Raw genomic sequence first — 7,896 nt, forward strand, 5'->3', positions numbered from 1 at the left:
GCAGTGGACACTGATGACCCGCCTGGGGGATAGGCCCCACACTTACACCATTGGCATGGTTGGTGAGATCTTGGGTGATATGCAGCCAGTGGGATGACAGGCTGTGTGACAGCCATTCTAGAGACTGGCATAGTTATAGCGCAAGCTCATTTAGTCGAGTTCACACTATAGAGAACCCATGTATGTATTGGTTGAGTACCTTTCATATTATGTGTACTCTTATTCTTGTATATGGTGTGTTGAGTGTTGAGTAGAGAAGAAGAAAATTTTCAGCCTCTCACCTTGTGTGTTCTCTATTAGGGTTTTGTGAGTGTGTGTGTGTGCTTGCAAGAGCTCAAGCTCTCTTCCCCCCTGCATCTTTTCATGGTATCAGAGTCTGGTTCGTGCTAAGGGCTGAGCTGCAAGCAAGAGAACCACAGGAAGCGGTACAAGGGTAAGAGCTTCAACTCCTCTTCCCTATTTGTGTTAGTGACTACACCTTGTCGGGAGCTCTACGGGAGGCACCGGCAAACGGTCTCTGATTGAGGAGCTTTCTTCGCGGGAGTAAAGCAATAGGGTAACTATATAGTCCTATCGGACTCCAATTTCCGTGCCGAAAACGCGTTTCGGGCACGTCTGGACCTCCGTTTTTCAGAAAGCAGGCGATTTCGAGCACTGCGGGTAAGTCATGGATTCTCTGCAGAACTCTGTTTTAAGAACTGCAGGAAGACAGATTGACTGTGCAGACACTGTGGGTGCTGCAAAGAGGTCTACAATTGCCATTGGGTGTATGTATGCACATTGAAGTCACTGGTTGTGACATTTGAGAGTACTACAGTACCGCTGTGCAGAAAATACTACAGGTTGTGCAAAAAAACCAGAGTGTAGTTTCTGGTGAAATTGTGTGTTTGGCAAGATGTCTAATGATGGCATAACACAGATTGTGGCTGAGAAGCTGGATAAGAATAACTTCCATGCTTGGAGGTTCAGGTTGACGAATTTCCTGATGGGAAAAGGCTATTGGGACTACATAGAAGGTGAGCATGAAGAGGCACCGGAGATACCGGATATAAATCCGACTGCTACAGATGTGAAAGAGTTTAAAGACTGGAACCAAGGAGCCAGGAAGGTTATGTATTGGCTTTCCATTAGTATACAGGACACCATGATTGGGCACGTTCAGGATGCCAAGTCCCCCAAGGAGGCGTGGGATACCTTGGTAAAGCTCTAGAAACAAATACCAAGGCACGTAAGATACAGTTGAAGAATGAACTTCATACTGTGGAGAAAAAGAGCATGTCTGTGAATGACTATGCGCTGAAGATAAAGGGTATTGTGGAATCCCTTGCATCTATTGGTGTGTCAGTGGATGATGATGACAAGGTGGAAGTCTGTCTACGTGGTCTCGGGCCACAATACAAGGCGTTCAAGACGTCCATTCAGACTCGGGAAAACATTCCCAACTTTACAGATTTGGTGTCTATGCTAATTATCAAAGAGAAGAGCTTGGGTGAAGACCAACAGTCTTCACAAAGCAAAAACAGTTCAGAGCAACAGGCCTTCTACACGAGTTCAGGAAGAGGACGAGGTAGAGAAGGCCGTGGACGCGGTCAAGGAGGTGGCTGAACAGGTAATCAGAATTATGGCCAACAGCAGCAGCAGCAACAACAGTCCCAGAATCAACAACAACAACAACAACACGCAGGTGGAAGAGGCAAATTCAGAGGCAAGGGGAATCAAAGAGGCCGTGGAAATTGGCAAAGGCAATATAATGATACACGTGAATGCTATTATTGTGGTAAGCCTGGACATGTGCAGTCAGAATGTTATAAGAAGCAGGCTGACATGCAAAATGGTAAAGTGCAGCAAAACAACTATGCATCCTCAAGCAGAAATAATGAGGATAATGAAAGGTTGTTTGTTATGCAGCATGTTGTGAATGCCATGTCTGAAAATGTTGATGCAGCACAAAAAGATAATGTATGGTATGTGGATTCAGGCACTTCGAACCACATGAGTCATGGGGAGTGGTTCAAGGAGATGAAAAACCCGGAAAGACCAGGTTTTGTGGAAACAGGGGATGACACTGCTCATCCAATTGCCCATGTTGGAGATGTGCCATTATCTATGCAGGACGGCAAAGTGAAGTACCTTGCAGATGTACTTCATGTACCAAACATAACAAAGAATCTGGTTTCAGTTGGCCAGATGATTGAGCAGGGTTTGCAGGTTTACCCTGATGGGTGTTATGTTGAAGATTTTAAAGACAAGTGCAGGTTGGTTGCAAAAGGCAACAGAGTGGGCAGAATGTTTACATTGAATGTAGACATGCCTGAAATGAGTGCTGCGATGTTTGCAAATGGTTCAGGAGTTGTTGCAGACATAGACATATGGCATAAAAGAATTGGACATGTAAATGTGGAGAGATTGAAGTCTATGCAGACAAAAGGAATTGTGACAGGGCTACCAAAATTTAAAGTGGAAGGTATGCAGAAAATATGTGAAGCATGCCAATTTGGGAAGCAAACAAAGCATGTGTTTCCACGTAACAGATATGTGAGCAGAAATGCACTAGATGTTGTGCATTCAGATGTATGGGGTCCTACGAAGACCATATCTATGGGAGGCTGCAGGTATTATGTGACTTTCATTGATGACCACACAAGGAAAGTGTGGGTATATTTCATGAAAGAGAAGAGTGAGGTGTTCACTCACTTTCAGAATTTCAGAGTTTTGGTTGAAAAGCAAACAGGGAAATATGTCAAGTGCCTAAGGTCAAATGGAGGGGGAGAGTACTTCTCCAATGAGTTCTCTGAATTTTTTAAGAAGAATGGTATTCGGAGACAGTTTACATACACTCCGCAGCAAAATGGAGTTGCTGAGCGGAAAAACAGGCACATTGCTGAGATTGCACGAGCATTGATGGAAGAGAAGAATATGCCGCATTGCTATTGGGCTGAGGCTGTTTCTACAGCAGTATACATCATGAACAGGACTCCAACTGCAGCCATACATGATGTAACTCCAGAGGAGAGGTTTACTGGTAGAAAACCAGATTTGTCTCATCTGAAAGTTTTTGGATGCATTGCATATGTGCATGTGCCAGATGAGCTGAGAACTAAGCTGGATCCAAAAGCTGAAAAATGTGTGTTTATTGGATATTCCCTTGAGCAAAAGGGATACAGGTGTTATAACCCTACTACACGTGAACTGAGGGTAAGCAGGGATGTTGTGTTTGATGAGATGAGCAGCTGGTATGTTGCTGAAAAAGAAGCTGTTGGGACTGATGTGAGTGGAAGTGTGGTTGCACAGAATGCAGGTCAGCAATCACAGTCTTTGAGTGGACCAGGAGAGTCCTCATCTAGTGGGTCTGTTGATAGACCATGGAGTGGCAGGCTGCGTCATAATACCAGTCGTGCAAATGTGATTACTACATCACGTAAAGGAAAAGAGAAAGTGGTTGAGCCCCTTGGTATGCCTGACATTTCTGCAGGGCATTCTCATGTTGATGGAGAGTCTAGTGGCTCAGATATGAGCCTTGATGAGGAGCTTGGGATCCCAGCTATGAGAACACCTGGTGTAAAGAAGGCTATGGAAGCCATGAATGAAAAGCTGCGAAGATCTGGGAGAGTGAGAAATCCTGTGTAGAGATTTACCTATGACGGTTATGTGGCACATCACTATGCATATATGGCAAAGGTTGTGCAGGTTGTAGAGCCCACATGCATTGATGAGGCTATTGAAAATGTGTGTTGGGAGAAATCTATGGATGAGGAGATGGATGCACTATATGGAAATGAAACTTGGGATTTAGTGCAATTGCCTGAAGGCAAGAAAGCCATTGGATGCAAGTGGGTGTACAAAGTTAAACATAACAGTGATGGAAGCATAAACAGGTACAAGGCTAGATTGGTAGCCAAAGGATATGCGGAGACATATGGCATTGATTATGAGGAAACTTTCAGTCCAGTTGCCAAGATGGCAACAGTGAGAGTTGTGATAGCAGTGGCTACGTCAAAGCAATGGTCTTTACATCAGATGGATGTAAAGAATGCATTCTTGCATGGGGATTTGCAAGAAGAGGTGTATATGTTGCAGCCACCTGGTTATGAGGATGAGGGTCACCCCGAACATGTTTGCAGGTTGAAGAAAGCCTTGTATGGCTTAAAGCAAGCACCAAGAGCATGGTCTGACAAGATTTCTAAATATCTTGTCACTATTGGCTTTCATGTAGCCAATGCAGATTTCTCATTGTATGTGAGACATGGTGATAGAGGAGTTGTGCTTGTTGTCATCTATGTAGATGACTTAATCATTACGGGGGACCATGATGCAGAGATCTTTGATGTAAAGATCCTGCTTAGACAGAAGTTTGAGATGAAGGATCTGGGGGAGCTCAGATATTTCTTGGGCATTGAGGTGATTAGGTCACCACATGGTATTGGATTACTGCAGAGACAGTATGGCTTGGACATGTTGTCCAAGTATGGTATGACAGGCTGTAAGCCTATTTCTGTGCCATTGGATCAGAATGGCAAGTTGAGTGCAGATTCAGGAGAGATCTTGGAGGATCCTACTATGTACAGGAGCATAGTAGGAAGTTTGATCTACATGACGATCACCAGACCAGATTTGAGCTATGCTGTTGGGTTGGTGAGTCAGTTTATGCAGGTTCCACGGAAACCGCATTTGGATGCAGTGAGACGCATACTGAGGTATGTGAAGTCTACTTTGCATTGTGGACTATTCTATGAGACTGGGATAGAGATATGTGTACATGGGTACACAGATGCTGATTGGGCTGGTAGTATCTTAGATAGAAGATCTACTAGTGGATTCATGTTTTCTTTGGGGAGTGCTGCTGTGACTTGGAGCAGCAAGAAGCAGCCTACGGTTGCTCTATTGAGTACAGAGGCCGAGTACAGAGGAGCTGCTATGGCAGCATGTGAGGTAGCTTGGTTGAGGAAGCTACTTGCAGATTTGGGTCTATCAGTGGATAGACAAGTTGTCATTTTCTGTGACAACATTAGCAGTATACAGTTGGCCAGGAACCCAGTCTTTCATGCTCGTACGAAGCACATAGAGGTCCACTACCACTTTGTTAGAGAGAAGGTCTTGGCAGGAAACCTTGACCTTGTTTATGTCAGCACAGAGGATCAGGTAGCTGACATCTTCACCAAAGCATTGGGTACAGAGAAGCTCCGCAGATTCAGGGCTTCGCTTGGTGTACATGAGATGGAGTTGAGCTCGAGGGGGAGTGTTGAGATATCAAGCTCATCTAGTGAGGCGGTGGACACTGATGACCCGCCTGGGGGATAGGCCCCACACTTACACCACTGGCATGGTTGGTGAGATCTTGGGTGATATGCGGCTAGAGGGATGACAGGCTGTGTGACAGCCATTCTAGAGACAGGCATAGTTATAGCGCCAGCTTATTTTGTCGAGTTCACACTATAGAGAACCCGTGTATGTATTGGTTGAGTACCTTTCATATTATGTGTACTCTTATTCTTGTATATGGTGTGTTGAGTGTTGAGTAGAGAAGAAGATTTTCAGCCTCTCACCTTGTGTGTTCTCTATTAGGGTTTTGTGAGTGTGTGTGTGTGCTTGCAAGAGCTCAAGCTCTCTTCCCCCCTGCATCTTTTCACATGATAATACCATTAAAACTCTCTTGATTGGTTGTTGAATATAAGATACATTTTCTTAACAATGGATTCTCTAATTGAATGTTGCTTGTAAGAGTGACATTTTTGGTGCTCAAAGGAGAAATTTGCAATCAACAACCATGAAAGAGTTTATGGTAAAGAACTAAAAAGAAGAGTTGATGAGAATGAACACAATTAACAAGAAAGAGAAGCATAAAAAATGTAACATGCGTTGCGGAAGCGTGTTCATGAGTGATTAATGCTAGGCAAAGAAAATTAACGCTAATCCTATGTTTAGCAAAGACACAAAAGAGAAGGAGAGAGAGAGACATAATCTACTATATATTGCCAAAGCATGCTATATATACAATGATCTTGCTGATTCACAACTTCATGATGCATACCAAAGATCCATGCATCCCTCTACTTGCAATCGGACAAGAGAAGCTCCTGTTGATCCACCACTATGTCCTTGCTGCCTTGCAGACTCTCACAAATGGATCCTCTTGATCTTTGAATGATGATTCTAATGAATGCCTAATGATCTTATTTATAGAAAAAAGGTATGAATTCGTAATCAAGTCGGTTTTGTCTATTTTACTCACAAAACATTGTCCAAAAAGTCATATTTTATGTCCAAACCAGGGATTTAATATTCACGTGATCACAAGATTTTTTGTGATAATAACACATGTGAACAAGTTATTCACATGTTCTCATGTTACCGTTCACAAAATAACAGATCACTTGCCATTTGGGAACCCCTTAAAAGCTTGGCTACACATGGGAATAAGCTATTCACATGTTCTCATGTTACCATCTTCACATAATAGCAGGTCAGTGGCCACCTAAAAAGATTTTTTATGTCCGACAAAGATAAATTTTTTAGGCCCTTGTGAAAGCTTTGTGAATATAACCTGTGATCACAAGATTTTTTGTGTTATTAACATATGTTATTAACATGTTCACATGTTCTCGTTTACGTCAGTGAAATCTCTGGTCCAAACTATGCCCAAAAGGTGTCCCAACCATTGGACTTTGTCTTGGGCACTTCTTGGAGTAAAGAACTCAAAAGAAGAGTTTGAGGAGAAACAATTAAGAAGCAAGAGAACCAAGAAGATCCAATTCCATTTGTAATCTCCTTACTCCCTCAAGAAAGGAATCTCCAATTCCATTGGTACGCTCCTTAGTCTCTTAAGAAAGGTATTTTCTAATGGAGAAAGAAAGAAAAGGTATTTTCTAATGGAGAAAAGCATTGCACATTGTGCAAAAATACATAGTCAAGGAGCATATTCCTTATTGTAGTCATAGAGTTCCTTTATAATCTTTCCATTCTCATTGCTTTTTGAAAGGATTAGACTAGTAAGATTTAGTTTAGATACTAGGATAGAAGCATTTCACTTCTTGTGTACCACCGAGCCATGTTTTGAGTCTATGGGTAGTGGGAATAGGTTTCTCTTCTCTTCTTACTGTTCTTGATACTTGTCCTAAAAAGAAGATCACAAAGTGTTGAAGATAAAGAATGGAGAAGAATTCTCATTACTCCCAAACAAAGGAGTTGCTCATTCTTGGGTAAGGTTAGCTACTACTACCAAATCTTCATTCCTAATTTCCTTCTCCTAGTGACCCCCTTATGAGAAGTGTTACAGAAGAAAATATTATGGTTCCCACTTCCCTTGCAAGTTTCTTATTGCATACTTGTGGCTTCTTTGGATAGACCTTCATTGGATTGATGAACTACCTCCTAAAGCTAAGAGATTTATAGTAGAAAAGATGGTTTGATAGTTACAATGTTTGTCTTGAGGAAAAGGAGATAATGAAGATGTTGGCAATCACCTCGTCTCTGTACATTATCTCACAAAGGGCTTTTGTTGTGGGTGTGCCTGCCTAGGAGCATTGCTTAGTGTTCCTCCATTTTTTTTCACTTTTCGTATTTTTTTTCATGTTTTTTTTTCATGGTCGTGGGGATGCTTTTTGCTGGCCACTTGGAGCTATACCTAGCCAACTGTCTACCTACTAGCCGCCGACAGCTTGATGCAGTCATGAGCTTGTCCAGCAACCAGTTGGCTACCTTTTTGCTGGCCAACCAACATAGGGGGGTTGTTGAGATGTCAAGCTCAACATGAGCTGACACTCACAAGGCGCCTACATGACCGTTCAACATTTACATCAATGTGGCGAGTTTGGTAGTTGGCACCGACATATCTTCGCCAGACATTCTACAGCTGAACTACACCGACTAGTCCACATCTACCCACTCCTCTCAGTGTGT

Source organism: Cibotium barometz, chromosome 50, assembly GCF_041138505.1.
Source record: "Cibotium barometz isolate CiBa-2024 chromosome 50, ASM4113850v1, whole genome shotgun sequence".
NCBI lineage: Eukaryota > Viridiplantae > Streptophyta > Polypodiopsida > Cyatheales > Cibotiaceae > Cibotium > Cibotium barometz.